The 27,298-nt window shown below is 35.8% G+C and overlaps 1 protein-coding gene and 1 non-coding gene across 3 annotated transcripts in view; both read left to right on the forward strand.

Annotated features, from left to right (window-relative positions):
• Positions 1-27,298, forward strand: part of SNTG1 (syntrophin gamma 1) — a 957,083-nt gene that overhangs the window by 141,278 nt on the left and 788,507 nt on the right. The gene's annotated exons all lie outside the window — the stretch shown is intronic.
• LOC112823775 (U6 spliceosomal RNA) lies at positions 16,515-16,621 on the forward strand. The gene has a single exon (XR_003208133.1). It is a non-coding gene; the product is annotated as a U6 spliceosomal RNA (small nuclear RNA).

Consider the following 27,298-nt stretch of genomic DNA (forward strand, 5'->3'; position numbering starts at 1 on the left):
TCAACTTCCTAGCTGAAGCTAAATCTTGCCTTATCAATGTCCCACTTTCGAAAGTCTACCTTGTTCTTTATTTTCAGTCTTTTCTTTCCTCCTAGTTTTCTGTATCAGCATTTATACATGAGATAATTTCTCTAATCTTCAATTTTCTTTGCTTTGATTATGCAAACAACAATTAAATATAATTTACCCCCAAACTCTCTCACTGATCTGTTCCCATCTTGCCACTCCCAGGTCACCTCTCTGACCACGCCTCCCCCAACTGTCTTTCCCCTGGACAATGCTAACAGGCCACAGATCTTACTCCTTTCAAAATGGTATTCATATGGCATGTTGAAGTGGTGCCCATTTTCCATTTGTTATAGTGCAAACACCCACTTAAGGTGTTATGGGCTGAATCTTGTCCCCACAAAATTCATATGTTCAGGCCCTGACTCTTCCTACCTCAGATGTGACTGCATTTGGAGTAGGGCCTCTAAAGAGGTGATTAGGTTGAAATGACGTCATTGGGATGGGCCCTAATTCAATATTAGTGGAGTCTTCTTAAGAAGAGGAATTAGGAGACAGAGACATCAGCCATGTGCACACACAGAGGGAAGACCATGTGAGGACACAGCAAGAAAGTGACCATGTGCAAACCAGAGGGAGGCCTCAGAAGAAACCAACTCTGTCCACACCTTGATCTTGGACTTCTAGCCTCCAGAACTGTGAGAAAATTAAGTCAGCCAGTCTGTACTTTGTTATGGCAGCCCTGGCAAACTAGCAATACTCATGGTTTTCTATGTTTTGGTCTATTATCTTTCCAGTTTCTCTTATTTCTGTTTATCTTACCTACTATGCTTCAATTGCAATTCTGCCAGTGTTTTCAAGCTGCCATGTTCTTAGCCTTTGCACCTCTGTACATACTCCCTTTATCACTTTGCTTAGCCTTCAGGCCTTTGCCTAAATCATACCTCATTAGAAGAGTTGCCTTCATTTCTAAACAAGTTCAGATCTTTCTGATATGTATTACTATAGCATGCTACACCTTTCTGTCACCACATCAGTCATAATGTTCTTTGTGTGGTGATTTAATTAATGGATATTTTCATTGGGCTACGTTGAAAGCTCAAAGAGATCAGTTCCCTAGGTATTTTAGGACTGCAGAACCGGGATTAATGTTGGAAGGCTATATGTAAGAGATTCATATTTACCAAAATTTACAAAACACTATTTGAAGCTTTCTTAGAAAAAAGTCCTGTAACTGACCCAATGCTTGAATTAATTAGATGCATTTTAATTTTTTTAAGAAAGAATGAAAATTCTACAACCTAATGATACTTTTTATCTGAAAGAAGCCCTTCCTAGTGTCAGTTCTTAGCTTCCTGTGACAAAATATAATTTCCCCAATATGTGACATTTGATCACTTAACTGAGGACCCCTGTAATTTCAACTAATAACTGGGTTTTACAGAATAAAAAATCATACTAAAGCTTCATTATTTATAGGATTAATAATAATAATTTAATTTCTCTGTCACTTTTGTGGGGCCACATTTTATATTCTAAAAGAACTGAAGGAAAAAAACAAAAGAACTGAAGATATGAATATATCAGGATTAAGAAATTAGAAAATTTTATTACCATTGCTATTAGAAATGTGTCTTTTTTAACTACATATCCCAATTACAATAATTTAGGGATAAATTAAAATAAAAATCTTATAGGGGCACCTGGGTAGCTCAGTCGTTAAGCATCTGCCTTCGGCTCAGGTCATGATCCCAGGGTCCTGGGATCGAGCCCCACATCGGGCTCCCTGCTCTGCGGGAAGCCTGCTTCTCCCTTCCCCACTCCCCCTGCTTGTGTTCCCTCTCTCACTCTGTCTCTCTGTCAAATAAATAAATAAAATCTTTAAAAAAATAAAACAAAAATCTTATAGAAATGAGATTATGATGGTTAATATGTACTTATTTTGAAGAATTCACCCAAATTAAATATGTCTGCATTTTAAATTTACTGGCCTTTATTATTGTGGTTAAAATTCAAGGCTGAAATCCCCCTTCTCCAGTCCTAATACAATATAAGGTCTTATTGTTTCTATCTTTAAGGTTTCTATTATTTTTACTTTTAATTTATTGGTATCTAAGCAATTTGAACTATCTTTAAAGTTAACCAATAATTTCATTTTCAGATATTATGTAATTTTGAAAATACACATTTTGAGATTCATATGTTCATGTAAAGTTTTCATATTAATGGTTACACCAATAACTTTCTGTTTAGAAATTAATGCAATGTAAAGTCTTTGGTTTGTGACCACCTATGTATTAACCACTGATTCATAAAAGAATAGCTCATTACTCAATATTTTGATTTTAAAATAATCTTTATGCCCTAAAGTTTACTGGCTCTAGCTTCATTTATTTTCTTCTTCTTCTTCTCCTCCCTCATTATTTTCTTTCCTCCTACTCTAAAATAATAAATATATCACAGTTTTTTGCACTTTCTCAAGTGTTAATATGCAAAATAATCATTTAGGAAGAACTTGTTAAAATATAAATGTTGCATTATCAGCAGAGATTCTATATTAGCAAGTCTGGAGTGAAGCCAGGAATCTGAATTTTTATAAGCACAATGAGTGAATGATCTTAATAGATAGTGTCCATTTATAGACACTCCAAAGTCTTCTAAATTTATTTCTTATGTAGCAGGAAGTTAAATTAGAATTTTTGACTAAAGCACAAATATATAATATGTATGGTATACCAACATGGCCAAGATGAAAATTTTAAAAAGAAATAACTGGAAACTATTCCTGGTACACCTTACTTACATTGAGCATATAAAAGCAGTCTGACTGGGGTGCCTGGGTGGCTCAGTAGTTAAGCATCTGCCTTCGGCTCAGGTCATGATCCCAGGGTCCTGGGATCGAGCCCTGCATCGGGCTCCCTGCTCGGCGGGAGGCCTGCTTCTCCCTCTCCCACTCCCCCTGCTTGTGTTCCCTCTCTCACTGTGTCTCTCTCTGTCAAATAAATAAATAAAATCTTTAAAAAAATAAAAAAAATAAAAGCAGTCTGATTAACAAAATAGTTTGTGCAATGGATATCTCTAGACAGAGCTGCTGGAGTGAACTGTGAGTTCCTTTACCCTCAAGCTAGTGTGAATAGTCTCAACAGAACCAGTTCTAGAGCTGACTAGGTGTCCCCACAATTAAAAGATCATGGTGGACAGATGTTTGACTCATGCCCAGACAATCTGTGAAACATTGGATGGTTCTTGCTCCATTGGCAGAATTAGCAATGCCTTGGGAGCAAATACACTCCCAGTGTGTTAGGGAGTGCTTCTTGTAGACAGATAAGACTACAACTTGGGGAGATATTCACACAGACACACACACATTCATGCACCCCTTTCCCCACAAACAAGAACATGGCCAACATCCTGGGGGAAAATCCTGAAGAAAATACATTACCCACATCAAAGTAAGTCCAGGGAGATGTTCTTAGTGAGGATCTTTGAGGAACCACTGGAAAATGTATAAACTTCAAACATTTCCCAAGTTTATGAAATAATAATCATCTTGTGACAATCAGTCTCAAAAGAACTTTACCATCCTTCTACCATGTGCCTGCACACGCTTTTCCTAACTAACACTGAAAATATTTTTTTAAAAATCATAATTTGCAACCTTGGGGCAAGTGAAAGAAGAGAAAGACTTTCTGTGCCTCCAGAAGTTAGCTCACAGAACATCCAACTGGGAATAAAAGAAGATACAAGTTTAAAGGAATTTCATTGCTTCTAATATAACATAAATTCAGACATGTTTAATCACTAAATTGAAAATGTGTTTCTAAGTTCAAGTGACCAAATAAGTTATGATATTGCCAATGTCTTTATCCAAGAGCAGAGGAGGAATTTCTCCAAATACATTTTAGAGGGAATCGTTAAGCGCTGTTTGTTGGATATGCCAGTTATAAATCCTAAGTGTCATTTAAATCCTTTACTGTTTATCAAAATTCAACCCGGTTTGAAAAACAAAACAAAACAAAAAATAATAAAATTATATGCAGTTAGGACATTACTGCTCTTTAATGGTGGAAAGAGCTCTGAAACAGACCATTCTCTTTGGGGCATGGGAATGTCATCATTGCTTTGAACATTCCATATCGTGACTTCCCTGAGGGGTTCTGATTCAGAGATTCTGTGGCATGCAGCCAGGAACCCCTACTTAGTAGCTCTGAAAATTAATCTGAAATGCACTGTAGGTTGAGAACTATAGGTTTATAGAGAGATCTAGGGTGTGGCTTAGGGTTTCTTCTTGATCTCTCTGTGAAAATCATACCTATAAACTGATGTATCGAAAATTTTTAAGTGAACTAACAAGTTGTGTCATCGAATTAGGCATTGCAAATTTTGTCCTGGGCAAGGAGAGAAAATGTTCTTATTTCAAGATCTAGATACAAGGACTTAACAATTGGCTATGTGGTTACAAAATTTTTTTCCAGTTGTTCAGTGAACTGAATAAGATGAGATTTACAAAGTACTTGGAAGAGTGTCTAAATTATAAGAGCATTTTGTTGGCTTATATAGAAATGTGGTAGCTATGCAGAAAGATAAAAGGTGGTGATTGATAGATGATAGATGATAGATAGATAGATAATGATAGATAGATAGATAGATAGATAGATAGATAGATAGATAGAAAGATAGATAGATAGATGATAGATAGATAGAGAGATAGAGAGATAGGCAGCCAGAATGAGGGGCCAAGTCTACATGTTGTAAGAATCAAATAGATAACTTACCTCACAAAGTAAGTGGCATAGAGTAGGATAAATATTGGGTAATTTTCAAACATCTGTCACTCTAGGTTTGTGATTTTAGTGAGAGAAAAGAGATGTAGGGCAAGAGTGGCACATAGTGGAAAGATCTCACAGGCAGTCAGGGTAACTGGGCCCTGATTCTAAGTTCTGCTGCGAACAATTTGCAGGACCATGGACAGGTGACCAAAGCTCTGAAAACTTCTTCATTTTGGGAAGAAAAGTTCAACTAGATCACTGGTTAGCAAATTTTTCAGTAAAGCACCAGACGGGAAAATGTTTAAGCTTTGAGGGCCTGTGTGACACCAGTTGCAACCACCCAAATGGCCTGCTGTTTTTGCAAGGAAGCAGTCGTAGACCATACATGATCCAAGAAGACAGTGTCTATGAACACTGAAATTTTAATTTCATGTAATTTTCCCTTTTTATAAAACATTCTTTTTTTTCTTACTTTCTTCAATCTATGCGATATAAAAATCATTCTCAGCTCAGGGACCAGAAAAAAGAAGTGACAGACTGGATTTGGTGCCAGGACTAGAGTTTTCGGACCCCTAAATTAGAGTATTTCCAAGAGCTGTTATACTCTCAAGCGCTTGACTCTCTCTCTCTCTTTTTTTTTCTTTTTTTGAGAGAGAGAGAGAGAGAGTGCACACACACAAGAGAGAATGGGGGAGGGCGGGGGGGAGAGAGGATCTTAAGCAGACTCTACATCCAGCATGGGGCCAGACTGGGGGCTCGATCTCACGACCCTGACATCATTACCTGAGCAGAAATCCAGAGTCAGACACTTAACCAACAGAGCCACCCGTGCTCCCCTCGGGCTCTTGGTTCAGTTATTATGACTGCTGTCCCTCCTCAGTCTGTTTTCTCATTTCTCTGCCATATACTTATTTCTGCCTATCCATCTGGTATTCTTTTTGAAAATTACCTTATAGCTACAGGCTCACAGTTTTTGAAAAGCAGTCACAAAGATACTCCATTCTTTCTCTGATACTTTTCACTCATCAAACAGGAAGTTAACTCACCTCCTTTCAAAATGTTCTGAAATCTGTAATCATAGCCAACTTCATTCTAAAATGAATATAAAGCCTCCAAGACTTGGGCCAAGAGTAATCATTGATTAAACTGAATTCAGTTAAATAAATCTAAAAAAAGTCAGTCTTGTTTCCTCATAGAGATTGGAGATGAATGATCTCAGCATTTCTTTGATTTTTGTATTGTTAATTTAAACAAAATAAATGATACCTTACTGCCACAAATGCTGGTTGTTCAGTTTTTGTGTCATTTCCAATTTTCCTACATGTCTAATCTTTTGATGTGTTATAGCTTCTGCTTTACCTAGTGGAAGTTGCTGCTTCTTTATAATCAAATTTTATTAGCTTTATTATAAAAATTTTTTTATTATTTAGTCATATTAATTTTGTTCTAGTAAACTTCTCCTCCCAAATTTTAAGTGTCATTTATTTCATAAGGATAAATAATTTATTTCTGAGTGTCATAATTCTAGGTTTTTTTACTCACATTCTAGGTCTTAGGAGTATAAGATTTTGCTAGAATACATAAAAAAAAGGCTAAAAGAAATATAATTTTGAGTTCAGCATAGAACTGTAAATATTATCTATACACAGAGCCACTTTAAAATTATGAATTTAAAAATTTTTATTAAAAAAAGTGGCTTTATGTACAATATGAGAGATAAAGTTTAAGCCCTAGGAAAGATTCTAAATTAAAAGATATTAGGAAGCCAGGGGCACCTGGGTGGTACAGTCAGTTAAGAGTCTGACTCTGGGTTTCAACTCAGGTCATGATCTTCAGGTCGTGGGGTCGAGCCCTGAGTCAGGTTCTGGGCTCAGAACAAAGTCTGCTTGAGATTCTCTTCTTCTCCCTCTGCCCCTCCTAGTCATTCTCAATCTCTCTCTCTCTCTCTAAGATAAATAAGTATTTAAAAAAAGGTACTAGGAAATCATAAAAAGCTATTTTCGTCACATGACCAGAATAAAGTATGTTTCTTGTGGCAAATTGATAGGAGAAATAATTGGCATTTTAGGAAAAATTCTATTCCTGATTTTAACCAAATAACTATCATTTCTTTTGTGTTTTCTAATAAGCTAAACACAAAGTTTTCTCCCACTCTTCTCCCTCAAAGAAGTGGTGACATCAAAGCTTATCTAGTGTTTCCTGCACTTGTCTGTGAAAATGACCTTGGGAAGCGTATGTTGAAATAAACATTCCCCACACCTTAAAGATTCTAGGCAAAGAATCTGCATTAACAGGTGTTTGGTATTATTATTTTTTTAAAAATTAAATCAGGCACATTTGATAACCCTGGGTTTTTATTTAAGAATTAAGGATCAGAGTCTTAGTTTCTTCTGCTTTAAAATTGGATAATATTACCCATTATAAAACACTGATTAGAGGATTAAATGAGAAAGCCCATGTAATGGATTTATTTCAGAACTTGGCGCACCGGAAACAATAAATCACTAATAATCATAATAAAATATAAGTAAAATAGCTTTAATGTTGGCATTCATAGGTAAGGGTATTACAGATACATTGTTTTATTTATCAGAACAATTTCCTTCAGTCAACCAGCTAAGAAGTTTCAAGCAAATTTTTAAACTTCTCTGAATTTTAGTTTATCCTACTCTAATCTGAGGGTTTAAAATAGTTCTAGAAGTATTGGGATAAAGGAAAATTTGAAACTTTGAAGATAATTACAGTAAGAGACTAAACTCAGCAAACAGAAAGGTGAAATGCACGGGATTCAGAGTTAAACAGTTGCACACATGAAATGAGGATCCGGACTTCCTGTCTTGAGTCTACTATTACCGGCAGTGTACAGAGCCGCAGAACAGGAGGAATATCTGCAATCTTGGTGTGCAGTGTTGCCTTCACCTGATTTACTATGTCTCACCTCCAAATGTGCTCATTTGTTTTAGTATATTCTGTTTATTGTCTTTTCTCCTTTTAAAATAGTGATTTATTTAAATAGATTTTTTTTAAGTTTAGCTTATTTCAACATTATATTTATGATAAAGAGTGTCAACTCCTAATTAAAAAAAAAAAAGCAGGGGCACCTGGGTGGCTCAGTCAGTTGAGTATCCAACTCTTGGTTTTGGTTTAGGTCATGATCTCAGGGTTGTGAGATGGAGCCGCTTATCAGGCTCCATGCTCAGCTGGGAGTCTACTTGAGATTCTCTCTCTCTGCCCCTCTTCCCCTCATCCTCTCTGTCTCTAAAATAAATAAATAAATCTTTTTTAAAGCAAATATTAAATGAAAATGGTGATATTAGTTTTTTAGTCAATTCATTAGTTTTATTTTTGTAACATATGCCTCATACATGAATTAGGTGAACACTGGTGATATAATAAACTTGCTTTTTTTTTACCTTAATATTGACTTTTTGACCTTAATATTTTATTTTTGACTTAAAATTAGTTTAGCGTTGTTATAAATGGTGATGTTGCCAACTACATTTTACTTTCACGTGCTAACTTGCATTTTTATTTACTTATTCTTTATTTTTATCTATATATCATCTATCTATCTATTATCTATCTATCTATCTATCTATCTATCTATCTATCTATCATCTGTCATCTATCTATCTATCTATCTATCTATCTATCTATCTATCATCTATCTATTTATCTATCTTTTACTTATTCTTTACACCATAGCTGTCTGGTGTCTGATTCTCACAGTGTGCCATTTAAGCTTCTTGAAGGCAAGAGCTCTGTCACATGAATCAATAAAGCTTTAGCATTTGTAAAATGAATGAATGCACGGATGATTTTCCTGAGTCTCTCTCTGTGTTGTGTGTGTGTAGATTTCTTTTGTGTTTTTAATATTTTACTTTTCTTTGCCCCCTGCTACTTTCTAACTGTAATTGCCATTATTTATAGTGTGCCTTATTGCCTTTAGAAAAACATACAGCCACCCAGGCTCCACCAACATACAGTTTTCTTGAGTGAAAGAACTGATTTCTGATTTACCTTTTCATCCCCAAAGTTTGCCCAAGTCTCAAGAATTCCTTTTCCTGTTTCAAAATAATGTGGATTTATAAGTAATTGTAAAGTTTGAAGATACAAAAAACTGTAAGTTGGTCTCAAGAAGATACATTAGGGATGGGAAGTATTTTCCAAAGAGTAATCAGTGTTCAGTCACCATTGAATATCTATTTCTTTCCTTATGTGTTGTGTTGTGAACACACAAAGATAAGGCAAGGTCCTGTTCTCAACGAGTTTACAGTTTAAAGACAGAGAAAATAACCAGACAGAAACATATGTAACACAAAATAACTCAAGCCCTGCAAGAGAAGTATTTACATAACACAGTGGGTCACAGAAACTGGAATGACTAATTTTATCTGTGGATTTCAGGAAAGTTTTCTCAGAAGTTACACAGTTACACAGCCCTGGTAATTTTTACACATGTTTCGTCTATACAAGTATATTCTTTATATACACATATGAGAAAAAATATATGTATAAATATATGAAGTATATATATATGTAAATAGGTATAGAATATATAGATATGTAATTAGTATAAAATATAAATATATAAATATATAATTTGACTTACATTAAATAGTAAATGTATACAATATATAATATAAATATATTAGATTTAATATCAAATGTAATGTTTAATATAAATATAAATAAAATAGAGAATCTATATATATATAGAATATAAATTTAAACATTTAAAAATATGTAAAAGCACTTCTATAATGGCAAAGTAAGGACCCTTTGAAATCCATGTCCTCATAAAAGGAAGGACCCCTCTAAAAGAACAGGAGAACACTGGCAAAAATTGTCAAAATTAACTTTTCCAAAAGTCTGGACATTAATCAGTGGCTTATAACATTTCAATAAAATGATTGACTCTCATCAAAAGCCGTGACCTTTCTGCATGTTAACTGCTGTATTTTCATTTTTTATCTCAACTTCCATGCTATCCTGGAAGACCAGCCGCCTCGCAACCACGGTAGATGTGAAAATTCACAGCATAGCTACCACTAGAAGAGAGGACAGCAGATTCCTAAGGAAGCCCCATCCACAGAAAACTGTTAGTACTTGATTTGTCTGATAGCTCCCTGGAAAATTCCTCTTTGACAGGATCTAGTTTTATTTGATCTGACTCAGAATTTGCACAGTGAAAAGCCTTTTTCCCAGGATGTTTGTTGAAGGCAATCAATGACATTTGTTTAACATTGTAACTGTCCGTGCCAGCAGTACCAATGGGGCAAACAAGAGGCTGGTCAAAAAACTTAAAAAGGAAATCTGGGAGATAAGATGTCTATACAGGGCTTTGAAAAGCTCCAATATATTTCTGGAGGTCTAGAATACTATCTGTATCATCAAGGCTGGGCATATGCCCAGGAAAGACCTGAGAAGGCCCCATTCTCTCATCTTTGGCTGACTCTGAGGCTCTCCACAAGCAGAAAGTAAAGGCTATGAGAGAGTTTTAAACTGCCATAACATTGGAAGCATGCCACAACACAAACATGTGTGCACATGCACACACACACAAATACGTACACTGAGCTGAGAATTAAGTGGCCACACACAAAAAAGAATATAGATATCACATAATTAGTCTAGGAATGTCCAGAAAAAAACAAAACAATAACAGCAGCAAACAAAAACAACAATTTTTTTTAAGATTTTATTTATTTATATGTCATAGAGAGAGAGTGTGTGTGTGTCCACAAGCAGGGGAGGGGGAGGCAGGGGGAGAGGGAAAAGTAGGCTCCCCACCGAGCAGAGAGCCCAATGTGGGGCTCAATTCTAGGACCCCGGGATCATGACCTGAGCCGAAGGCAGATGCTTAACCGACTGAGCCACCCAGGTATTCCAGAAACAACAAATCTTGAAGATATGGGGGATTAGTTTAGAGAATTGCCATATTATATTATTTTAAATGTTCAATTTTCACCAAAATTTATAAGACATACAAGAAATAGCCCAATAACCCAATACCAGGAAGAAAATCAGTCAATAGAAACTATTCCTGAGGAAGTCCAGATAGAATTATTGAGTGAAGCCTTTAAATCAGCAATTATAAATATATTTTAGAAATCTTAAGGATATTATATCTGACAAATTAAAGGAAAGTATGAAAATGATGTCTCACCAACAGAAATTATAAAAAAAGAGATATAAATTATTTCTAAAGAATCTAATAGGTATTCTAGAGATAAAAAGTAGAATAACTTTAATAAAAAATTTGCTAGTGAGGTTAAAGAGCAGATTTGTGTTGGCAGCAGAAACCATCAGTGAATTTCAAGATGCATTAACATATTATTTATATGAGGAACAGTAAGAAAAAATAAATAAAAATGAATACAAATGACTTCTGGTTTCTGCTTTGGCAAGTAAGGAGCTTGGAAATCATTACTTCCATTCTCAGGAGAAAAAATAATTGAATAAATTAAAAATCAACAACTATTTTTACCCATCAGAGAATTGAGGTCACAAAACAAAACAGTGCCCTCTAAATTGGAGAGACAAATAGGCAGATACAGATAATCACAGCTTACCACAGCAGAAGACCAGGAGCAGTAACCTCAGTTAGAATTAGTACTGGGTAGGAAAATTTAAATTATGATTAATGGATTACTGGGGGATCAGTGTGGATAGTTGCGAGTTAAAAATTCCAAAGGTGTTCAGTTTTGTAAGACCCCCAACCCCAATATTTTTCTGAGTTTTACCTTGAGGATCCCTATTAGATGAGAAAAAATGTCCTCGTGCTGCTCGCAAAGGAAGGGAAAAGTAGCCATTTTGAAGTATGCCCAGAAAATTATGTTCTTAAGACCTGCCTTCAAGGGAAAGAGTTCTACTACAGACTAGGGCTTTACCAGAGACTTACTGACTTGAGGGAAGGGAAATTCCCAACTCCAGCCCACTACAGCCTTTGTTTCTACCTGAGGGGCGGGGAAATATAAAAAGACTCTTGTGCAGGTCACACAGCACAGGGCCACAAGCTCACCTAAAGACTGACATTAAATCATAAGTCTAAAGAACACTTCTCCTACCCCCACACCTTACTACCACACCAATAGGGCTCCTGTATAATAACAGGAATACAACCGAAAGAACTGCATATCTGATTTTCTTTAAGTTTTAGGGAAATCCAGATACCACAGGGGAGAGAAATACAAGGACACCACAGGAATTTAAGCCACTGACACTAACAGCTCTAACAGGAAGAACAGCTTAACTACTGGCCAGATGAACATAAAATCTCACATTAAAGGCCAATTTATCTCAGTTCTTTTAAACCTGGCTTTCTTTTCTTTCTTTCTTTTTTTTAAGCATTGTTTATGTTTATAAAGTAATACCTGTTGCTTGTGGACTTTTTAAAATTTGTTTTGTTGGGCGCCTGGGTGGCTCAGTTGGTTAAGCGACTGCCTTCGGCTCAGGTCATGATCCCGGAGTCCTGGGATCGAGTCCCACATAGGGCTCCCTGCTCTGCAGGAAGCCTGCTTCTCCCTTGGCTTGTGTTCCCTCTCTTGCTGTCTCTCTCTCTCTCTGTCAAATAAATAAATAAAATCTAAAAAAACAAACAAAAAAACATTATAAAAAATAAATAAATAAAATTTGTTTTGTTACTGCTGATTTCTTACATTTGTATCTCTGCATGATACAAATCAAGATTCCAGATAAGGGTTTATCATGGAAACCTGTATGATTTTATTAATCCCCAGATGCTACAGGCCCTTTATTTTTATAATTTTATTTAATTAATTATTTTTAATTTAAAAAAAGATTTTATTTGTGTATTTGACAAGAGTGAGAGAGAGAGTGCATGACAAGGGGGAGAGGCAGAGGGAGAAACAGACTCCAGCTGAGTGTGGAGCTCAAAGCGGGGCCTGATCCTAGGACCCCATAATCATGACTGAGCCAAAATCAAGAGTCTGAGGCTCAACAGACTGAGCCACCCGGTGCCCACTTATTTTATTTAATCTTTTTTTTTAATTTGAGTATAGTTGACACCCAATGTTACATTAGTTTCAGGTGTGCAACACTGTGATTCAACATCTCTATATGTTATGCTATGCTTACCATAAGTGTACCTACCATCTGTCACTATACAATGCTATTATAGTATCATCAATTACATTCCCCAATTTTTGTCCCCAGATTTATTCATTCCATAACTGGAAGCCTGCATCTCCCTCTCCCATTCACCCATTTTACCCATCTCCCCATCCACTTCCTCCTGGCAACCATCAGTTTGTTCTCTGTATTTTTACAGTGAAGAAAACTATCAATAAAGCAAAAAAACAACCTACTGAATGTGAGAAGACATTTACAAATGACATATCTGATAAGAGGTTAATACCCAAAATGTATTAGGAATTTATACAACTCAACACACACAAACATACACACACAAAAAAACCAAACAGTCTGATTAAGAAATGGGCAGAGGACCTGAATAGACATTTTTACAAATATATGATTCTCAATATCACTAATCATCAGGAAAATGCAAATTAAAATACAATGAGATATCACCTTACACCTGTCAGAATGGCTAAAATAAAAAGATGAAAGTAACACGTGTTGACAAAGATGTGGAGAAACAGGAATTCTTATATATTATTGGTGGGAATGTAAATTGGTACAGCCACTGTGGAAAGCAGTATGGAGGTTTCTCTAGAAACTAAAGGTGGAAATGCCATATGATCCAGTAATTCCACTACTGAGTATTTACCCAAAGAAAATGAAAACACTAATTTGAAAAGATATATGCACCCTTATGTTTACTGCAGCATTTTTGACAATAGCCGAGATACAGAAGCAACCTAAGCATCCACTGATAACAAATGGATAAGGAAGATCTGATATATATGTGATTTCTGTATCTATCTACCATCTATCTATCCTCTATCTATAATATAACTCAAAATGGATTATAGACCTAAATGTAAGAGCTAAACTTATAAAACTTGAAGGAAAACTTGAGAATATTCATGCCCTATGTTAGGCAATATTTTCTTAACCAAAATCATAAGCAAAATGTTAAAAAATATATAAGCTGTGTTCTATTAAAATTACAAAAACACTTTTTCCTTCAGTGAACACTATGAAGAATATAAAAAAATACCAAACTCTACAAATTAAAGAAAATATTTGCCAATTATTTTTTGATGGATCTATGATACAGAATATATAAATAAACTTTTAACTCCACAATAAAAAGATAACTCAGATTTTAAAAGGGAAAAAGTTGAATGTACATTTCTCCAAAAGAATATATACACATGGCCAATAAGCACATGGAAGTATAGTTAACATCATTAATTGCCTTTGAAATGCAAATCAAAACTACATTAAAATACCATTTAATACCCACTAGGATAGCTACAGTCAAAACCCAACAACAACAAATGTTGGTCTATATGTGGAGAAATTTGAATAATCCTGCATTGCTGATGGGCATGTCAAATGGTGCAGCCACTTTGGACAACCTTTTGGCCTCTACATGGTTAACCTAGAGTTCCAAATGACCCAGTGATTTGACTTCTATGTATATGGCAAGATAAATGAAAACATTTCCACACACTACTTTCACAAAAAGATTTATAGGAGCATTATACATAAGAGTCACAAAGTGGAAACAATCCAAATACCCATTTACTGATGAAAATATAAACAAAATGTGGTTGTCCATAGTGTAATATTATTTGTCAATACAAAAGGATGAATCATTGATACATGTTAGAACATGGATGAACCTTGAAAACATAAAGCTAAATGAAAGAAGATATTCACAAAAGGCCAGGTATTGTATAATTGCATTTATATAAAATGTTTAGGATAGGCAGATTTATCCAGTTGCCCAAGCCAGACACCTAGACATTATTTTTGAACACTCTTCACCTCCTTATATTCTACATCCTGTCCATCACCAGGTTCTGTGTTTTTTCTTTTAAAGAAATTGTGAATCTCTCCAGTTTTCTCCCAACCATCCTTGCCCAATCCACCATCTTCTCATACCTAGAGTACTCAGCAAACTCTTAAGCTGTTTCCAACTTTGTTTCCATAAAATCATTTGTTATGCTGTTGCCAGAATGCTTATTCTCATCTGAGCATTATTCAGTGTCTTCCATTTTTCAGGTTAATGTCCAAGTTTCTTGATGTGGTTCTTGAATAACCTGCTCCCTGCCCACCTTCCCAGCCATCAGTTCTTTTAACTTCTTTCACCCCTATGGTGGATGTACAATGACCTCTTACATTCTTCAAATGGATGCAGACCTTGTCATTTCAAACTTGCCACTGTGACTCACTCTCTTTCCTGTATTGATGTCAACTGCTTCCATGGTCCCAACTAGCTAATATGTACTGAGTACTCAGGAGTTGAGTGAGCTGCTACTGCTTCTAGGAATCTTTCTCTGACCTCCCCCATCCTGGTGTGGTGTTCTTGCTATAAACCTCCTTAATACTTTATTGTAATTATGTGTTTAGTTTTCTCTATTCTGTATACCATGTTATATCTGGGAGAATAGGGGTCACTCCTATTTCATTAGAGCTTCCTTTGAAAAAAATCTCATGTCCAGTAGATATTTTTTGAATGAATGAATGCAATACTCTCTGAAAGATACCTTCCAGGTTTTCAATAAACTTTGAAAAACACATTAATGCTCTCGTTTCTCTGCTCCTTGGTTTTATAGTGAAGAAGTCCATGTCAGGGGCCTCCATAGTGCTGGAAAGTGTGGGGTAGGGAGGAAAACAGATGTTTTTTCCTGTGTGGGAAGCTTATTAACATCTCTGACTCTCATTTTTCTCATCTGTAACAGGCATGATAACATTTCAGAATATTGACTGAGGATAAAAAGAAATGTATGTAAAGCATGCCAATGTAGTAGGTGGTTCTTCTCTTTCCCACCTTTGCTCAAAGAACCTCTCTCATCCTCACTCACCCTTGAGAAAGGATATCTCTGAGGTTTGACATAACTTACAATTCATCCTTTTTCTCTCATGTAAGAAGTTATTTGCACCATTTCTAAGCTAAACTTAGAGAGATACGCCCATCAATATATTTTGTAACTTTTTAAAAATTTCTTTTTGTATAGATTTGATAGTCCCCCTTTCTTTTAGAAAATAAATTTTACTGTCTACTTACTGAAAACAATGGATGGTATACCATGCCAGACAATCTCTTTGACCCCATTTTTCTGTCCTTTCTCTTTTTAAGGGCTTGGAAGCAGCTCCAAGGGAGGGAAAAAATGAATCATTGCCTTCCTGTACATGCATTTTGAATTGTCAGATTGAATTTGAAAATAGCCTTTTATTGTTTCACTTCACAATAGAGAAACCATGGATTTCCATCAACCTCATGATCTTCTTTGTTCTCTGGGTCCTCCAGCTTAATCTAAGGATTCTCTGTTCTTAGGTTTGAATAAGGACCTGGTGAGAGCAAGTTAGTGGAAGACCATGTATTCTACATATAAGACATTGAGCTCAATCATGAAGGACAAAGCTGAATGGGTGTAGAAATTTTGGACTTAGCACTAACCTTAGGTGCTTTTCTCTGAAGGAGAAGAACCAGCCCCTTACTTGGGGCTACATCCTCCTATCACTATGGAAACTCATCTCTCATTTTTTTCATGATTGCCAGCCATATGACACAGCAGAAAAGCTATGGCAAATAGTGAAGTCAGAAGTTGGGAAAGAGCTTTCAAAATATACAGCCAAGTGCTCGCTTCGGCAGCACATATACTAAAATTGGAACGATACAGAGAAGATTAGCATGGCCCCTGCGCAAGGATGACATGCAAAATATACAGCCAAATGGTTAAATTTGCAGGCACCAGAGCTAATTGCTTGGGTTCGAATCTGTTTGCGAATTATATGAGGCAGGTTTCTTACCTCTCTGTGCAAGCCATCACATTCTTAGTCAGATAGGGATAATAATAATAGTGCTTTCTTCCTAGGTTGTTGTATGTTTTACTGTAGGTAAGATGTGTGGGACATTGTGTGGCACAAGATCACAGTCGATGTTAGCTATCATTAGCAAGCATCTCCTTCCAACAGTGTCAAGTAAGACAAATGAGTGAGTGGGCTCCACGGAGCAATAGGGGATTACCCAAACGGTAGTGCATTGGACTATATGTATTCGGATCAAGGGTGGACAGGCTTCACTGTGAAATAAACAAGCAAGCTTACAGATTCTCACTGAGCCTCCAGTCTCAGTTCAAGAGGCTGACCATGTCAGTCGCATTGCATTTTGAGGTTTAACCTAATAAATTTGTTATGTCTAGCAATATATTGTCACAGCAGGTGATATAGACAGCTCTATTTCATTGTGCATTTCTGTGGTGATTCAGCAAGACATAATTTAGAGGAAATATTTAGAACTGTGATTGTTACTAAGGGATTGATTACGTGGGTGGCTTTCCCTTTCTTCTTCCCTCCCTCCCTCTTTCTTTTTGTCTCTCTGTCCGTCTGTCTCTCTCTCTCTTTTTTCCTTCCCTTCTCTTTTTTTTGGGGGGGGAGGAAGGAATTGTATACTCATAATGTGGTGTTATCCTTGCCAAAGATAGGTTATTTTGTCATAGGCGTTCTTTCATCTTTTGTTGCATTAGTCAACCAAAATGTAGCTGTCAAAAATAAGTTCAGCCCATAGATGGAAGTCAGGATGCCTGACAGTAAAATGTGCTAAACTGATGATATCTTGCTGGGACATGTGCCTTGGCTGAGCCTGTACATTTTTGCTTTTTTCTCCTTTTGAAGCCTTGGTTCTTTTTTTATTTTTTTTAAGTCTTTTTAATTTCATATGAGCTGCCACAGTGCAGCAGAAGGTCTGTGGGCTCTAAAATTAGAGAGAACTAAGGTCAAATGTAAGGTCTGGTACTTATCTGGGCGAATTATATGAACTCCTCAAGCGTCAGTGTCAGTAAAATGGAGATAATGTGTACTTAGCAGGATTTCTTTAAGGATTAAACACATAAGGCAGTTGCTGGTGTCTACAGCACTATATCCATAGGATAAGGTGTAAACACGAGCTTTCTCCTGTTGTTTTAAACTGTGAGTGACCTGTGAACTGAGGCTGTGCCCTCCCTGTGTTTGTTGCTCAGCAGCATTTGGCTGTGTCCCTTCTATGGCCTGGATGTTATAGGAATGTCACATCTCAGGGCCATGGTTCCTATTTCAGGATTCCAGGATTCATGATCAACTTAGGGAATGATATGCACAAAAAAGTTCTGACTCATGACTTGTCTTTTGGATAATGATAAGGTACTTACACATATTGGAAAAATGATTCATATGCAAACTCTTTGTGGCTGGTGGTGTAAATGTGTACGGTTGAAAAATCTAAATCGGTACCTTGGAATTCTAGGTCTGGAAGAGACATTTGAGATTTTGTATTCTAACTTTTAAAATTTGTGCACCATAAACTGCGGACCCCATAGGGCTGAGGAGCTATAGCAAGGGGCCCTAGGACCCACAAAGGCTGTACACATGTTCTGTAGAATAGATGAATGACATTTTCATGACACACTATACTTTTTCTAGTGTATGTAGATGTTTATGCAATTAATAAAAGCAGAGACACACAGAATAGAATTTTTTTTTAATGTGAAAATCTCCATCAGTGGTTCCTAAATAGAGTGATGATCATAGCAGTGGGGGAGAGTGGGGAAGGGTCTATGAAATGTTTTGCGGTGTAAAATAATTATAATTATCATATGGCCTGGAAACCATGTATCTTATCTAAATCCTTCCTTTTCTTACAAGAAAACTGAAGCCTAAAATGATAAAGTGAATTGTTTGAGGTGGCACAGCTAAGTAAGGGATAGGTCAGAGTCTAGAAAACATATGACTTTACACACAGTCCTCTCTTCTTTCTACAGCTACCTCTGATTTCTTAAGTAAACTTTTAATTTTGAGATAATTATAGACTGACACGCAGTTGAAATAATTGATGTAGATGATCTTGTGTATCCTTTACCCAGTTTCCCCCACTGGTAACAATGACAATGACAAATGACAGTATAGTCAAATAACCAGGATACTAACATTGATACGGTCAACTGATCTTTCACAGATAATTGCAGTTTTACTATATGTATGTGTGTGTGCATCTTTGGTGCTACACAATTTTATCTTGAGTACAGATTCTTGAGTATATCATCTGAGTCAATATACAAAGTTTCATCACTAGAGGGATCCTTGCTTTTGTGCTTTGATAACCATCCCAACCTCTCTCTTACCCCTTTCCACAGGCCCCCCTAACTCTGGCAGGCAATAAATTGTTCTCCATTTTTATAACTTTGTCATTTCAAGAATGTTATATAAATGGAATCATATGGTGTGCAACTTTTTAGGATTTTCTTTCAGTATCATTCCCTTGACGTTCATATAAGCTGTTATGTGTGTCAGTAATTTCTTCCTTTTTATTTCTGAATAGTATTCCCTGGTAAGGAGTTACCATAGCTTGTTTAACCATTCATCCATTGAAGGACATCTGGATTGTTTCTAGCTTTTGGCTTTTACAAATAAAGCTGCTATAAACATGCATTTAATTTTTTTGTATGAACAGAAGTTTTTATTTTGCTAGGATAAATTTCAAGATTACAGTTGCTGGATTGTATGGAAGTTGCCTGTTAAATAAGCTTAGCTTTAGTTTTTATTTTAATAGCTTTATTGAGATATAGTTCATATTCCATACAATTCACCCATTTGTCTGAAATTAAAGTAAAAAATTAAAAAAACACAACTCTCCCATTGAAACATACAATTCATGGCTTTTAGTATATTCATGGAGTTATGCATTCATCAACACATTCAAATTTAGGACATTTTCATTACCCAAAAAAGAAACTGCACTCCCAGCCATCACCCCTCCCTCCCCCAGTCCTTCCAATTCCCTAAGCATCAGGCAGCCACTATACTTTCTTCTTTCTATAGTTCTACCTATTCTGGGACTTCCTTACAAATGAATCATGAATTATGTGGTCCCTTGTGATTTGCTTATTTCACTTAGTGTAATATTTTCCAGGTTCATCCATGTTGGAGAGAGTATCAGGTTTTTATTTTTATTTTATTTTATTTTTTTAAAGATTTATTTACTTATTTGAGAGAGAGAGAATGAGAGAGATAGAGAGCACAAGAGGGAAGAGGGTCAGAGGGAGAAGCAGACTCCCTGCCGAGCAGGGAGCCTGATGTGGGACTCGATCCCGGGACTCCAGGATCATGACCTGAGCCGAAGGCAGTCGCTTAACCAACTGAGCCACCCTGGCGCCCTAGAGTATCAGGTTTTTAAAGTGATTGAATTAACATTCCATTGTTCATCATTTGGTGGACATTGGGGTTGTCTGCATTTTTGGTTATTATGAATAATCTTGCTATGAATATTTGTGTACAATTTTTGTGTGAATATGTTTTCATTTATCTTGGCTATGTCTTGGAGTGGGAATTTTTGGATCATATTGTAACTCTAATATTTAACCATTTGAAGAACTGGATTTCCCAAAGCAATAGTAACATCTTCATTCTCACCAGAATTGTGTGAGTATTCCAATGTCTGTGTGTCCTCGTCAATGCATGTTATTTTCTGTGTTGTTGATTGTAGTCATCCTAGTGAGTATGAAGTGGTAACTCATGGTTTTGATTTGCATGTTCCTGATGGTTAATGATGCTGAGCATATTTTCATGTACTTATTGTCCTTTGTGTATATTCTTTGGAGAAATATCTATTGAGATCATTTGCCCATTTAAAGAAAATTGGGTCATTTGTTTATTATTGAGTACTAATTATTCCTTCTATATTCTAGATACAAGTGCCTTATCAGATACATGATTTGTAAAAAAAATTTTTTTTCTCATTCTGTGGGCTATATTTTTAATTTCTTAATGGTGTCCTTTGAAGTAAAACATTTTTAATTTTGATGATAACCAGTTTATTTTATCTTTTGTGGCTTGTACTTTTTTGTGTTCTATCTAAGAAATCATTGTCTTATTAGCCAAACTCACAGGGTTTACACCTATGTTTTCCTCCATCACCTTAGCTCTCACATTTAAGTTTTTGATCCATTTTAAGTTAAAGTTTTTATTTTTTTAAAGATTTTTATTCACTTGAAACAGAGAGATACAGAGAGAGAGAGAGAGAGAGAGAGAACATAAGCAGGAGGAGAGGCAGAGGGAGGAGAAGCAGACTCCCCACAGAGCAGGGAGCCCAACATGGGGCTCGATCCCAGGACCTGGAGATCATGACCTGAGCTGAAGACAGATGCTTCACCATCAGAGCCACCCAGGCTCCCCTAAGTTAAAGTTTTTAGATGGTGTGAAGTAGGGGTCTTTCTTTTGTCCATTCGCCCTTTGCCCCCTTATTGCAGATGCTTGAACTTAGAACTTTCAGCACTGTGTTGATAAAAGTGGTGAGAAGAGCCATTCTTGCTTGTTCATCTTAGGGGAAAGGCATTTGGTCTCTAAACATTATGTGTATTGTTAGCTGTAAATTTTGTAAATGCTCTTTCTCTACTTGAAATATTTCTTCTGTGTCTAGATTGCTTGGAGTTTTTCCCTCTCCCTCCATGGATGTGTCTTGAGAATGTCAAATGTTTTTTATATCAATTAATATGGTCATACGATTTTTCTTTTTTATCATTTGATATGGTGGATGGCAATGATTGAATTTTTCATGTTGAATTAGCTTTTCACACCTGGAATAAATCCCACTTAATCAGAGTGTATAATTCTTTTTATATATTGGTTGATTCAGTTGGCTAATATTTGGTTGATTCCTTTTGTATGTAAGTTCAAGGGGAATATTTGAAATAGGGTTTATCTTGTTCAGTCATTGTCTGGTTTTGCTATCTGGGTAACATTGGCTTTATAAAATGAGTTGGGAAGTGTTCTTTTAAATTTATTGAGGTATGTTTTATGGTTCTGGATACAATCCCTCTTGGTGGATGTTCATTTAGTTTTTGGGGAAAAAAAGTGCTTTTTGCTGTTATTGGGTAAAGTATGCTATATACATTAATTAGATCTGGTTGGTTGATTACGTTGCTCACATTTGTAATGCTGATATGTTGTTTTACAGTTTTCTCAGGTGCTGAGAGTCGTGTTGGAATCTCTAATTGTGGATTTGTTTACTTTTTCTTTCAACTCTGTCAATATTTTTGTCCAGCATTTTATGGACATGTTGCTTGATGCATACACATTTAAGAATGTTATGTCTTACTAATGGATTGATCCTTTTGTCGTTATATAATATCCCTTTTTGCCTCTAGCAAATATCCTTTTTTGTTCCGAATACTAATACTAATGTTGCCACAGCTGCTTTATTTTCTTTAATGTTTGCATGTTATGTCTTTTTGCTGTTCTTTTACTTTCAACTTACCAGTGTCTTTGAATTTGAAGTGAGTCCCTTGTAGTCAGCAAAATAGGATTGACCCCAACTAGGATTTGATTTTTCTTGAAATTCTGAGAACTTTGAAAGGTGTTCTGCCCACAAATATTGGTTTAATTCATAAACTGCGTATCATAAATATGAATGAATTTGCACATTTTGATACATTCTCTGTATTATTTGTTTGAATATGTAACATAATATTATATGTTATATATTTCCCAAATTGCATCAGTTTCATGATGAATTTGGTCAAATGTAAGGAAACTGGAGATAATATATATGAAGAGTCACTTAACTACAGACTAATTAAGTAATGACTAGAGACTTAGATTTAATTCTTTTGTCAAGGTAGGTAAATTTACAAGATGCCTTAGATACATGTATTGATATTAAGCCTCATGGTGACATCACAGTGATTTTTGCTTCTCCAGGGAAAAGATTGTTGGGTGTCTTTCAAGAGGCATCAAGGTGAAGCACCAGTAAGGTTGTAAATATGCCATAGTCTGGAGTTGGAACCTCTAATCTACAATCTCAGACAACCAATTTTATTAGCAAAATTAAAGTGGATACACTTTTTAGAGGTTGCCACAGTAACCAAACTTGGGAGATGGATGTATTAAATCAGCAAATAAAAATACTCAGAATTTCCAAAGTATCCAGAATACTCATGTGTGCATGGCCATACATTTGTCTATTCACAATGAGAATTCACTGTCATGTGTCTTGTATCAGCAGGCAAATAATAATAAGGAGAATTCATGAAGAGAAGAAAACAGGGAAATGAATAAGATGATTCAAGTGTTAAATAGCACCAGTCCACGAAATGAGAACTGTAGGATCAGGATGCTCAACTGTCTTGCCAGTGGCCACTGAAACTAAAAATGTTGACTCATGTCTCCTGGGCGAACACTGCCGGGGCTAACGGACGTCTCTCCCTTTCACTTTCCACATCTATGACCAAATCCTGCCTGGTTGACACATTCTTTGTATGGAGAAGTAGTTTCTATCAGATCACATTATAGTTGTATAAGCCCTTTCTGGAAATCATTGCTCCCTTTCCTTTGATTGTGACTGCTTAATGACAGTAGGACGGGTGGGGGGATGGGTGAAGAAGGGGAGGGGATTAAGGAGGGCACTTGCTGTGATGAGCACCGGGTGTTGTATGGAAGTGTTGAATCATTCTATTGTACACCTCAAATTAATATCACATCATATGTGAACTAACTGGAATTTAAATAAAAACTTAAAAAAAATGCTGACAGAAGCCATCTCATTTTCAAGGCTTAAGGATGAACTTCATTGTAGTTTTAAAATGTTGAAAATATATGCCAAGGTTGTTGTGGGTGCTGGTGACCTCCAAATGTGTAGATCTCAAGTCCTGCTCTCCTCACTGAGCCTGTGTGGTATATCACAGGGAATAAGAACACAAACTTGAGTCAGACTGCTTGGGTTCAAATTCTGTGTATACCAACTTACAAGCTGTACAACTCTGGGTAACCTTTTTATGGCTCCATTTTCTCATTTGTAAAATATCTAACCATAGGATTATTATGAACATATGATATTATAATATGATAATACATAAAGCAACATAAATGGTGCTTGGCATAAATTGAACATTCAACAAATATTAGCTATTCTTAATGGTTTCTCTGCATTACCAAGTAGAACATGACTAAGACAGAATCCTTGATTTCCATATTCACACTTAGTTTCTCCTCAATCCCTGGAAATGGCATCAACCCAGTTTCTTAGGCCCCCAACCTAGCCATCAAAATGTACCTTTTCCTTCATCCCTTTCTTCTCTCCATCAGGATGTTCTGCCTTCTGTGCCTACAAATAGTAAATCTATTTCCTTTTCTCATGTCTCCCACCTAGTTCAAGCCACTGTCATCCCCTGATGGGCATCTGCATCCTCTCCTTACTTTTCTGCTTGCACTTCTTGTCGTCCTCACTTCTAACCACAGCGTAATCCATCATCTGTGTGTTAGAAAAAGTGATCTTTTCATATCTGGAAGTATGCTCTCACCCTCCACAGCTTCTCACTGCATACTTCCCTTGAGAGCGGGGTGGCCATGCATGATTTGGGTCTGCCCACTCCTCTGATTTCATCTCCCTGTGCTTCCCTGTGGCCACTCCATCCTTCTTGATGGATGTCTCTCTGGCCCTTGAACACATTCAGCTCATTCCCATTTCAGAGCCATTCCTTGCTCTATTTCTTCAGCCTGCAAGACTCTGACCAAATACTTACATGCTGGTTCCTTCAAATTCTGATTTCAGTTTATCACCTTCTCATGAACCTAACTTTGACCTCCATATCTAAAATACTCTTTGTCCCTTGGGACGCCTGGGTGGCTCAGTTGGTTAAGCATCTGCCTTCGGCTCAGGTCATGATCCCAGGGTCCTGGGACTGAGTCCACATTGCATCAGGCCCCTTGCTCAACAGGGAGGCTACTTCTCCCTCTGCCTGCCACTCCCTCTGCTGGTGCTGTCTCTCTGACAAATAAATAAAATCTTTAAATAAAAAAATATATATTCTCTGTTCCTACACATGCTTGCCCACATCAGCATGTTCTATTGTCTTCAGAGCCATTATGAATCTGATGCATTAACTTATTATTTATTATCCCTTGTATTATAATGTTAGAATATGAACCTTTTTGCAATCTTAAGTACATAAGACAATGCTTAGCACATAGTAATTCTTCAGTAAGTATTGATAGAATAGACAAATTTAGGGGTACCTGGATGGCTCAGTTGATTAAGCGTCTGCTTTCAGCTTAAGTCATTATCCTAGCGTCCTGGGATCGAGCCCAGTGTCAGGCTCCCTGCTCAGTGGGGAGACTTCTTCTCCCTCTGCTCCTCTGCTCCTTCCTCCTGCTTGTGCTCCCTCTCTCTCTCAAGTAAATAAATAAAATTTTTAAAAAAAGAATATGCAAATCTAAGGAGAAATATAAAGTGATAGGGTTATTATATTTGCAAAAGTTCCAAAAGATTTAAATTTTAGGTTACTAGCCTTCAAATATTTATTAAAATACCATGATCCAATAAAATAGTTAACCTTGCATATTAGCAGGTAATTTTCTTTTTTTTTTCTTTTAATACTTTTTATTTTTTTAAGATTTTGTTTATAAGTAATCTTTACATCCAACATAGGGCTTGAACTTACAACTCTGAGATCAGGAGTTGCATGCTCCACTGACTGAGCCATAATTTTCAAATGAAGGAATTAGACTATGTTGCAAATCTAATAAAATGTGATAAATTAAAATATTTTGAGATATCTATTTTCTTTAAACAAAGTCTTCTTTCACTAATGTCAGGAAGTTGATATTAAGCATCAAACTTTTAATCTTATTTTTGTTTAAAATATTTAAAGAATAAAAGCAATTATAATTTTACATTAAAAAGAGTCTAGAGGCAAACAAATGAACAACTAAAAGATTGAATACATAAACCTAAGAAATAAAACAGCAATTTAATTTGAAGCCCAGTTTACTGAAACTGAGTTGCTAGGCCTTTCTGTGGTTTTGACCTATCAAAATTACAGGTTCTAAGTACATATAAATTACAAGAAAAATATGTGACTCATTTTTTTTAACTGCATCTCATAGGATATTAGGAAATCCTTTCAAAAGTTTGTCTTGGGAGATACAAACATATTCAGAATCATTACAGGATATTTGAACATGGGGCAAGTAGATATTGTGAATTTTGCTGTATGTACCCTGGTAGTTTAATTACACATAAGCTGAAATGCATGAATGTGCTGTTTAGCCAATCTGGGAAGTACTTTCAGATGAGGGAGTTCATTTTGACAATTAAAAAAAAATACATATGTATATATATCAACTCTCTTCTTAACGTGCTCAAGGTATAGATGGCTCCCAGGATGCTTTCACTGGAGGAATAGGTCTACGGAATCCAGTTTCTCATATTATTTTCTCAGCTTTAAATAATCCGCCCATCATATAGGCTTTTTATTTTCTTGGATTTTTTTTAATTCAGTGAACATTTTTTTGAGATATAAAGGTAGTAATAATACTCATAATAATAATAATACAATGACAACTTGAAAATAATGATTAAATTCCCTTTTTTTGTTCTCCCCTACATTTTTCAGTTTGTTTATGTCTATCCTATTGGAATGAAAATATCTTCAGTCACAAATAGTGCGGACTTTACAGAGAAAATGTATGAGTCCATAAGTCTATTTCCTTATGTTATAAATCAGTAGTGAAAGATAAATAGGAGCTGCTTTAGCTTCAATATTTAATAAAAGATAAAATGAAAAGACTCTAATATCAGGACTTTGTGTATCATGATCGGTAATCCTTATTACGTGTTGCCTTTACACTGTTATCCCTGTCTAGCTAGTCACTAGTACTTTCTAGGACTTGTGTACCAATTTATTGGAAGATCTTTGAACAGAAAAAGACAAACATAGTAAAGAAAATGTTGTACTCTTATGTAGAAAACAGCAGTGGAAAAGACAGAAGAATGAATTTGATTTATAACAGTAAATATATACAGTAAGTATCATTTACCATTGCTTATTCTTTCATTGGTTATTTTTCATTATTTTTTTAAAGACATAAAAAGCCATTCTGCCATTAACCACATTCATCTTTTATTTTGTTTTAAATGTGTCTCCTCCTGAAAGATGTCAACGTGCTGTATTATTTTGTGCTTAGTATTGTTGCTTTTTCCCTTTCATTAGTTTGCTTGTTATGTTTTGGTGCAAGCAATTTTAATGAAGTTTTACAAAGTTGAAAACATTCTTATTGGGCACATATGTGGTTTTTCACCAGTTTATTTCAAAATCCAAACTAATGCTATTACTTTAAAAATTGAACTATTAATTTACACACCATTTAACTTCCAATTGCATTCTGAACCTAATTTAACTTTAAATTTACCTTTAAGCCATTAAGAAAATAAGATTAGTCGAAATACAATTGCAGGCCATATGGTTGTTTCAGGTCTTTCCATTTCTGATGTGGAATTTTATTTCAATGGGCTTGTTTACTTAGCTCAACTGAAATTAATCAGTTTCTTGAACTACACTTTCATTTGTTAAAATTTGTGAAACTTTTTTGGTCTTCCCTTTAACAATTTGTAA

This window comes from Callorhinus ursinus, unplaced genomic scaffold (assembly GCF_003265705.2).
Source record: "Callorhinus ursinus isolate GAN/ISIS: 27379988/994484 unplaced genomic scaffold, GSC_fseal_2.0 scaffold5, whole genome shotgun sequence".
NCBI lineage: Eukaryota > Metazoa > Chordata > Mammalia > Carnivora > Otariidae > Callorhinus > Callorhinus ursinus.